This window comes from Notolabrus celidotus, chromosome 12 (assembly GCF_009762535.1).
Source record: "Notolabrus celidotus isolate fNotCel1 chromosome 12, fNotCel1.pri, whole genome shotgun sequence".
NCBI classification, from domain to species: domain Eukaryota; kingdom Metazoa; phylum Chordata; class Actinopteri; order Labriformes; family Labridae; genus Notolabrus; species Notolabrus celidotus.
In genome coordinates, this window is record NC_048283.1 from 8378184 (window position 1) to 8389086 (window position 10903).

At 42.5% G+C, this 10903-nt stretch overlaps 1 protein-coding gene across 1 annotated transcript in view; it reads left to right on the plus strand.

Moving 5' to 3' along the window:
* Nucleotides 1–1019: 1019 nt before the first annotated feature.
* iglon5 (IgLON family member 5) overlaps nucleotides 1020–10903 on the plus strand; it is a 149762-nt gene continuing 139878 nt past the window's right edge. Inside the window, exon 1 of the mRNA XM_034698233.1 lies at nucleotides 1020–1048. The gene's annotated coding sequence lies outside the window, so the exon portion shown is untranslated. The remainder of the gene's footprint in view (nucleotides 1049–10903) is intronic.

A 10903-nucleotide genomic window follows, 5' to 3' on the forward strand; every position in this document is an offset into this window, starting at 1 on the left:
ATAATATCAAAGGTGAAAAGGTGAAGTTCCCACCATCGGTTGAAGCTACAGTCGAGAAGGAAAATTCCACGAGGCATGTGGGTGGTGTTCAAGAAATCAATTGCAGAGTATCAATTTAGAATGCTCTGCAGGTCACAGGTCATCAGATCAGGTATACAGAACGAAGTGAACAAAGAAAAATAAACCAAATCAGTAAGTTTAACCATTTGAAGCATCCTTAGGCTTTTAACAATTCCTTAACATTTTTCCATTTTCAATCTGAAAAATTGTTTTTAATCAGTCCTCGTGTAAGATATTATCTAATTTATCACAGATGATGAATAACTGGGATTTTTCTGTTGTTTACAACTTGTGATAGTATGAGTGTTTCCATGTACCTATGCAGATGTAACTATGTATGCATCCTAGAATGTAGGAAAAAAATGCTCCCTCGAAGTGAAGCCAGCACTTCAAGCTCCATCTTGTGACTGGCTGCATAAACTGACTGTCATTAACCCCGCCCCCTCCATTATAACAGATGGGACATGGGTCGATGCAGAAAATGTAAGTACACATCAAACAGATTTTTCTTAAACATAATTTCTGTCATGACAGCAACATCATATCATGCTGATTTATGTGCAAGTGTTTATTTTTGGAGAAACTTCAGTTTTAATTACTTATTTGATGCTAAAAAGATCAGTCGGGCATCATGATTGACAGCTCTGTTGACAAATGAGACTCCCGCTGTGATATTTGCCAAATTAGCAGAGTAGGGGAGGAGAGGTGAGAAAAAATCAAATTAACTCTCACATAAGAGTCATTGCACTCTGCTTCAAATCGACACAAGAACCTGTTCTGCTGGGGACGGCACCAACCTGAAGGGGACCTTGATAAAACCTGGGATGTTCTAAATATAAGTTAAATGAGTGTTTTGGTAAGGGGAAGTGCCATAACAGCAATCCCATGGCTCCAGCAGACAGATTGCGTCTGCACATGTCTTTGCTCCAAAATATGTCACCAGCACAAAATGTCAGCGCCCACTGAGACATCACGTTGGCTTCATTATGTATGTATACATGTATGCATGCATGTATCTGTATATTTATCTGCCTCTCTGCCTATCTATCCGCCTATCTGTCTGTCCATTTATCTATCTTTATATCTCCAGCACCAGTTTATTATAAATCATTAGTTTTACATCTGTCAGCTAAAAATATCAAAGAAGCGCTCCAACAGATCGGCCTAATGAGCCATTGGCTAACATCCTAAAAATGACTGGCTCCTGATTCACTCCACTGTGTCAAATCTAATTAATAGTGAATAATAAGTATTTACAAACAAGTCCAACACTGTGAGTAACTAATGCTGGGCTTTGATTAGCTGAATCATTAATCAGTCCGGGGTTTTCTTGTGCTCTCATCTTTCTTCATCTTTCGTCTGAGGCAGATATGCACTCAATAAATCCTCAACTGTATTTATTGGAATGCTGTCTGAAAAAGCATAAATCAACAAGCAGTGCTTTACAACGTGTGCACATAGCATTCACACAACAGTAATTGGTTATTCTGGGAATGAAAGGAACACATGTTTAAGTCATGAAAGATACTATACATCAGCTCAGGTGAACAGTAAATCAGTGCTGGGTATTTTAATTTCAAGGCATCACTTGCAAGTTACTAATTAGATCACTCTGTAAGAAGCTGAAAGCAGCAAAGCTACACAAAGGAGGAACCATGTTTTGTGAAGTACAGCCACTTGTAAAAAGTTATTCAAAACTACTTCATGCAAAGTTATGAAATGCAAACAAAGATCATGCAACACAACATTACAGAAAAATGTAATGCAAAGTCTCATGCAAGAAAAAAATAAAACTTGATGGAGCTTAACTGGTGTTGTAGACACTAGCTGTAAGTCACACACCTCTTCCCAGAAACCACGAGGGGGTTTCACATATAAGGCAACCTCCAGTTTTGAACTAACGTCAATGTAGACAAGCAAATAGTTCTTCAAGTGTCACACAAGAGTCTGACTTTAAGGAAAAGCCAGGGAATCCCATGTTGGGCCCCAAAGTACAAAAAAAATGTCAGTCTAACCAGCTAATTTTACCAATAACGGCAACTGTTAATTTTCCACACCCCACCTGTTTTGATTACATTGATGCTAATAGTTACAGATACATTTGCATAGTTTAAAGTGTGGTGAGTTGACTGATAGGTGGGTACATTGCCTAAGCTCCACCTGATTTTCTGGTAGTTAAATTGATTGAAAATTAGGCTGAGTCAGCATTCCCAGAATGGCGACTTCCATTGTTTGGCTTAAAAAAACCTCTATTTAGGGACTAAATGGTGACGACAGTGAGACTATGCTCATGTTTGGCCATGATACAATAGTCCAGAAATGTTCATAGATATAGGTTGAATGCACTCCAAGTAACATTTCTTTTTTCTTTAATTTTTTTGGGGGGGCGATGCAGTGCCTTTTTTTCCATGCCCACACCCAAAACCCTAAAAAAATGTCTCATTTCCACACAGGGCTCATGAATACCAAGTTTTGTGACTTAGTAGGAATCCTAAGCCTGCCAAAAACAACTTTCTGTTCTGTTTTACACTGCACAGCTATGGCAAGAGAAGACAGCAAAGGTCTAGAGGGCTTGCAGACAGAATCTGAGTACTGACAAGCGCTAAGAAGATGTCTGGGGCTATGGGCTCGCCACAGCTCTACCTCTTCACCTGCGGTTAGACTGATTGAAAGTTAGGATGAGTCAGCATTTCCAATGTGGCAAGTGTGACAGGTTAAAAAGCATTATATAAGTTAAAAAGCATTAAAAAGCATTATATAAGTTAAAAAGAGTTTAAAAACAGTTTATTAAGTTCATTGTTTATAAAAAAGCTAAAATCTACATTGTGTCTAAAAACAAAATGATTTCATAAGTTCTAGAGAGTGATTAAAAATCATATAGAAACATTTAAGTCATTTGAAATACATAAAGTCAGTTAATGGTTAAAAACAAACAGTAATTACGCTAAGAGTGTTTAAATATACTGTTTACTATGTTTTCTATCGTTAAAATGTAAGATTTATTCATGTTGATCTGTGATCTACTTAGTAGTCTGTGTCAGATGTTCATCTGTGATCGATTGCTTCGGTCTCCACCTGCAGAGCAGGGAGATCGCGCTCTTTTCTGCTATTCTATTAAACGCTCTGGATGAGGAAACACAACACGATCACGCTCGTGATTCTTTCTTCGCTTTTTCCACGAGTGTAACATTTTGGAGGCACCGCTGGGATTGTTGTTCAGATGTCCAGTGTCCACAGCCTGAATGCTGAATTCTGAGCCAACTAAATCCCCTACATTATACCCAGGCAGGCTGCAGAGAGAGCTGTCGCTGTGCGAGGTGAGAGGGAAGCTGGTGGTTGAATGCACGTCCCCTGAGGCCAGTCAGAGATCGTCAGGGACCGTAAAGACCGTCCACCAGTTCATAGACACATCCAGCACAGTAACAGTCCCTCCCGTCCTGTCTACACAATGTCAACGTTGGAAGAACTACATGAAGAGGTAGTAGGAGAACTGTACACCTTGGATAAAGACAATTTACTTGGAGTATGTGACTCCCTCAACATATCAGGTGTTAACAGAGCAAATGTTCAAGGAAAATCCCGTATATCACTGGTGACTCATATCATGAACTACTTAGAAAGAGCGGAATTAACCGAGCTAGAAGATGAAGGCATGGCTGAGTTGTTGGTACTGAAAGATGAAGTTGCAGTGTTAAAAGATAGCATTGCTAAAAACACTTCACAAGCTGAACAAGAACCTGAGACAACAGAACAGCAGAGAGAAAAACAAGACCCTGTAACTGTAACCAAACCGCAAGAAGTAGAAATGGAACGAGTCAAAACTGCTAATGCTAACGCTAACGCTAATGCTAACGCGAACGCTAACGCTAATGCTAACGCGAATGCTAATGCTAATGCTAGCACTCCTGTGCACCAAAGAGTAGCTGCAGTTAGCCCCCCTGTTAGCATGCAGCCCACTGCTCAACAGCAACCAAGCCCATATTGGCGCAAAGAGTTTAAGATTTCTGGTCAAATAGGTGAACCAGGGCAGAAAGATAAACTGACATTTTCCAGCCTTGCTCATCAGATTGAGAACGGGCTAAACAGAGATTATCCTGAAATAGAAATAGTCGATGCTGTCATTAGAGCTATTTCTCCAGGCCTACAGCTACGCAGTTACTTGGAAGGCAAGCCTCAGCTAACCCTCCCTACACTTAGGTGCATTCTGCGCTCCCATTTCCAGGAAAAGAGCGCCACAGAGCTTTATAAGCAGCTTGCATCAGAAGTACAGCATAGCAAAGAGACCCCACAAAGCTTTATAATGCGAGTCTTAGATCTAAAGCAGAAAGTACTTTTTGCATCCCAAGAGTCAGAGTCAGGACTTAAATATGACCCTGCTCTTGTTCAGCGTATGTTTTTGCATACAGTACTCACAGGTTTCCAGAATGATAGCATAAGGATAGACATGCAGCCCCTTCTGCTAGACACTGAAACCTCAGATGAGCTTCTGCTAGAAAAACTAAATGTAGCCTGTGCTAATGAAACTGAAAGAAGAAATAAGAAAAAGTTTAGCAACCCACAGCCAGTAACAAGTGTTAGCGCTGTCCAGTCAGGTGACCCGCCACCAGTAAAGTACCCTGTGAAAGAAGCTAAAGTTAAAGTACCCCCTGAACTTCTAACAGAATTAGCAGAACTTAAGACAGGTGTAGCTTCTCTTAAAGGTCTCAGTGCAGAAATAGCTCAGATTAAAGAGACATTACAACAGCCCATGTTACAGCCACAGCCCCACGACCCAACTCCAGTCAGGATGCAAAATAGGGACCCTCAGCCATATAGTCCACAACCTCAGTACTACAGCAACCGCAACCAGCCCCAGAGTGCACCCTATCAGTACACCAACCGCCCTGCTCATGTACCAAGGAGATGTTTCGCCTGCCAGCAGACTGGAATGAATGAACGTTGTACACACTGCTACAGATGTGGAAGCGGAGAGCACTTTCAAGCTGGATGTAAAATCAGAGGAATCAGACCATCAAGGGAGGCCCCTTTAAACTGGAGACGGTTACCACAGAGGGACGAGTGTTAACCGTAGGCAGCGAAAAGTCTCAAAAATGTGCCAATTGTGATCGTCCAGCATCACATAAGAAACTGCAACAGTGCTCATCTTGCAAAAAGACCCTTTATTGTTCTAGAGCATGTCAGAAGCAACATTGGACTCAACATAAAGGAAAGTGCATCCACCTGACATCGGAAAAGAACAGTGAAAAGTCCCCTTGCAATGACAAGAGTGCCACCTATCTGCCAGATTTAGTTTCAGCAGGCTGCCACAACAGAGTCACCTCACTAGTTGGCAGACAGTGTCTCGTTGACTGTTACCTGGGAAGACAAAAACTCAGAGTTTTATGGGACTCAGGCTCTCAAGTTTCAGTCATTGATGAAACATGCAAAGCAGAATACTTTCCAAATGTCAAGTTGAGAGATGTTTCAGAGATCCTGGACTCACCTGATGACCTGAAAGTGACTGCAGCGAACGGAACTGACATGCCTTACCTTGGATGGATCGAGACAACCTTCCAACTAGCTTCTGAAACCAACCAAGAAAAAGAACTGATCATTCCAGTGCTTGTGATGAGAGGATTTCATCTGTCCCACCCCATCATAGGTTTTAATGTCATCGAACACATTCTTGCAAATACTGACAAGTCTAAACAGTACCACACAGTGAGAAAAGCTTTCCCAAGTCTTAAAAAGAACAAGGTAAGAGCTTTTATTCAGGCTGTTAGTGCAGAGCAGACAGATGAATTTGCAGTGAAAACAAAGAAAGAGATAGTTGCAGTACCAAAACACAGTAACATTCAGATTGACTGTCGTGTAGCTTCCCAGCCCTTTAAAGATGACATGACCATGCTATTTCAGCCAGACCTGAACCCCCAGTGGCCAGATGGTTTAGAGTTCTATGACACACTAGTCACAGTTAGGAAAGGTGTGCTCCCTGTCATCAGAGTTGATGTCTCAAACCCAACTGATCATGACATTGTTTTGCCAGGCAAAACTATGATTGGCACGATACAGACCGTAATGACTGTGTTGCCTGCTCAGATTTTTGAAAATGTCACACCAGCTACAGTGAACCACACTAGTGCCCAGACACCAGATACAGCTAGTAAACAGTGGGACCCACCTGTTGATTTAAGCCATCTTGATGTAGACCAGAGACAAAAAGTCAAACTCATGCTTAGAGAAGAGTGTCACTCATTTTCAAGATCAGACAATGACATCGGCTGCATTAGCAGATTGCAAATGAGCATCTCTCTCAAAGATCCTGACCCAGTTAAACGCACATACATGTCAGTACCCAGGCCCTTGTATGAGGAGATGAAAGGCTATCTTCATGATCTAATAGCTCAGGGTTGGGTTAGGAAGTCAAAGTCTTCATATTCTTCCCCTGTAGTGTGTGTTAGAAAAAAGGATGGCACCCTTAGGCTGTGCATAGATTACAGAGACTTGAACAGGAAGACCCATCCTGACCGTCAGCCTATCCCACGGGTCCAAGACATCATGGACAGTTTAGGTGGTAACTCCTGGTTTTCCCTCCTTGATCAGGGAAAAGCTTACCATCAAGGATTTATGTCTGAAGAGAGTCGACCAATGACAGCCTTTGTTACTCCATGGGGACTCTATGAGTGGATACGCATCCCCTTCGGCCTCATGAATGCCCCAGCGGCGTTCCAACGCTGTATGGAGGAATGTTTGGAAGGACTCCGGGATAACATCTGCATCCCTTATCTGGACGATACATTGGTTTTCAGTAAAACCTTTGACAGTCATGTGAACGATGTGCGTAAAGTCTTGCAACGCCTCAGAGAGTTTGGCATCAAACTCAAACCAAGTAAGTGCGACCTTTTCAAACCTGAGGTCCGTTATTTGGGCAGGATAGTGTCTGCAGAAGGCAGCAGAGTTGATCCAGCTGATTTTGAAGCTGTCAGAGCACTGAAAGACACCAAGCCGCAGAATGTGGGCCAGCTCAGGAAAATGCTGGGTTTACTCTCTTACTACAGACAGTACATCAAAGACTTTTCCAGAAAGGCCAGCTGTCTGTACGATCTCCTGAAAGCCGACCCAACTGAACCCCCTGACAACATGAGGAAATCAAAGACAAAAACAAAGAAGGTGAGCCATGTTGTGCCCTCAAACCAGCCAATCACATGGACTGATCAACACCAACATGCACTTGAACAGCTGATTGACTGTTTGCTCCACCCCCCAGTGTTAGGTTTCCCTGATTTCAGCCAGCCATTCATTGTACATACTGATGCTTCACATCAAGGGTTAGGAGCAGTCCTGTACCAAAAACAAGATAGCAAGCTTAGAGTCATAGCTTATGGCTCCCGCTCATTGACAGCTGCTGAGAAAAACTATCACTACCATGCAGGAAAGTTAGAGTTTCTAGCTTTAAAATGGGCAGTCACTGATAAGTTTCGAGATTATCTATACTATTCTCCAACCTTTACTGTGTATAGTGATAACAATCCGCTGACTTACATCCTGTCCACTGCAAAACTGAACGCAACCACATCTAGGTGGGTAGCAGAGTTAGCTGACTTTCACTTCACGATAAAGTACAGACCAGGGAGACAGAACATTGATGCTGATGCATTGTCAAGGATGCCACTAGATGTAGAGGCACTGATGAAAGAATGTTCTGAAGAGCTGCCACCTGATGCGATTGCTGCCACAATCCAAGCAATCGAGGTCCAAGATGAGCTCCCAGCAACTCTGTCATTTTCAGCTGCATCTATGTCAGTTTCAGCCACAGATGAGACAATCGCAACATCAGTCAGCCCGATACCAAAAGATCAGCTTAGAAAGACTCAAAAATCTGATCCAGTTATCTGTCCTGTGCTAGCTTGTAAACAGTCAGGTTCCAAACCTTCAGTTAAAGAGCTAAAATCACTCAGCCCAAAGACAAAATCTTTGTTCAGAGAATGGGACAAACTAGTGATAGACAGTGATGGTATTCTGTACAGGACAACTTCAGCCAGAAAACAACTGGTCCTGCCAGAACAGTACAAAGAAAAAGTACTAGAAGAGCTGCACAACAACATGGGACACCAAGGAGTTGATCGCACAGTGTCTTTGATACGTGACCGTTTCTTCTGGCCATATATGCAATCTGACATCGAGCATTATGTGACCAAAGCTTGTACCTGTATCAAACAGAAGAAACCATGTCATGAAACAAGAGCTCCCCTGACGAACATTGTGACAACACAGCCCTTTGAACTAGTGTGTATTGATTTCCTCCATCTTGACCGATGTAAAGGCGGATATGAGTACATCCTTGTCATTGTCGACCATTTCACACGCTATGCCCATGCATATGCCACCACATCAAAGTCAGGAAAAACTGCTGCAAACCTCATTTTCAATGACTTTGCCCTGAAGTTTGGTTTCCCTGCCCGCATCCATCATGACCAGGGTGGAGAATTTGAAAACCAACTGTTTTCTCAGTTGAAGAAACTCAGTGGTATGGCTGGATCAAGAACAACGCCATATCATCCGATGGGAAATGGTCAAGTGGAACGTATGAACCGGACATTGTTGCAAATGCTTAAGACACTGACTGAGACACAGAAGTCCAACTGGAAGGACTCCCTTAACAAACTCTTGTATGCCTATAACTGTACACGTTGTGATGTCACAGGTTTTTCACCGTACTACCTCCTCTTCGGGAGATCACCAAGGCTTCCAGTGGATATGTTCTTTGGACTCCACACAGCTTCAGGCTCTTCTGACCAGCGAGAGTATGTGGAAAAATGGAAACAAGGCATGGAGACAGCATATGCTATTGCAAACAAGAATGCACAGAAAGCTGCTGAAAGAAGCAAGAAATATTATGACACAAAAGTAAGGAGTTCTGTTCTTCAGCCCGGAGAGCGTGTCCTTGTTAAAAACCTGACACCAAGAGGGGGACCAGGTAAACTACGTGACTACTGGGAGGAAACAGTCCATACAGTAGTAAGACAAATGACACCTGACCTGCCGATTTATGAAGTACGACCTGAAAAAGGTAAGGGACGCTCCAGAGTCCTGCACAGAAACCTGCTCATGTCCTGTGACCACTTACCTTTTGAGACACCACCAGACGTAACTAAAGCTGACAGAAGTAAACACAAAAAGAGACATCAACCTGCAGTAAGTTCTTCAGAACCTGAGGAAGACAGTGAGGATGAATATGACCTTCATTATGAGCCACCTCAGATCCCCACACCACCTACAGATTCCAGTGAAAGAACAGTCAGACCACAGATGCCTGAAACTAGACCTCAGTCAGGAGAACTGATATTTAAAGGGACAGTACCTGATGTTATGCCAGCACAGCCCCTGCATGGACATCAGCTGGATGAGTTCATCACACCTGTTGAAAACCAGCCTGTTGTCGACATCAACTTACCTGCTGAACATCTACCTGACATTCACCAGCCGAGTACCTCTCCTTCTTCATCTGCTGCTGCTGAGCCTGAGGAGCAATCCTACCAGCGTCCACAGAGAGAGAGGCACCCGCCAAGGCGTATCACCTATGATCAGCTGGGTAACCCTTCCTGCTACAGCATCCAGCCCCCACCACAGCTGTTACCTGTTTACCCAACATCTGGACTGGTCCCATGGCTGCCCCCTTTACAGCCATATTACTTTCAGTCACCCTATATGTATGGACTCCTGCGAGCGTGAGGTAACAGTGGTGACATACCTGACTAGATTAATGATCTAATGTGAACTGTCCTACTGAACTGTTACTGTGGACCACTCCTTGACTGTTTTCACAGCCTGTGGTCATAGACATTTTGTTGCCTGCTTACCAACCCAGCACATCATCAAGACTGATGGACTGTTGGACTGACCGAGAGACTAAGCAGAGATTTTCATGGACTGTTATGGACTGTCATAGACTGTTTAAACAGAGGTCAGTCAACAGACATGGACATTGTATTTGAACCCTGACACCCACACTTTTTTCAAGCACTAGCTTACAGAAGAGGATCTGCTGTGTCAATTTTTTGTGAGAGACATGAAAAAAAACACACAGTTGTTTTGAAATGTTTTGATGTCGGGACGACATTTGTTTTGTGGGAGAGAGTGTGACAGGTTAAAAAGCATTATATAAGTTAAAAAGCATTAAAAAGCATTATATAAGTTAAAAAGAGTTTAAAAACAGTTTATTAAGTTCATTGTTTATAAAAAAGCTAAAATCTACATTGTGTCTAAAAACAAAATGATTTCATAAGTTCTAGAGAGTGATTAAAAATCATATAGAAACATTTAAGTCATTTGAAATACATAAAGTCAGTTAATGGTTAAAAACAAACAGTAATTACGCTAAGAGTGTTTAAATATACTGTTTACTATGTTTTCTATCGTTAAAATGTAAGATTTATTCATGTTGATCTGTGATCTACTTAGTAGTCTGTGTCAGATGTTCATCTGTGATCGATTGCTTCGGTCTCCACCTGCAGAGCAGGGAGATCGCGCTCTTTTCTGCTATTCTATTAAACGCTCTGGATGAGGAAACACAACACGATCACGCTCGTGATTCTTTCTTCGCTTTTTCCACGAGTGTAACACAAGTGCCATCATTGAGCTTCAAACCGTCACTGAGGCAACATCCATGTTTTATACACAGTGTATGGTTTCATGCCAAGCAACACTCAGTCAGCAAGACAACATCTGAAGCGTGCAACAACTTTTAACATTTGTCACTCTATGATTCACTGCATGGGCTTGCCTTTACAGCAGCCAGGATAAAAGAAAAAAGCTGGTGGTATGAGGATGCACAGGTTGGTCAAAATGGAAAAGATAGTGATAA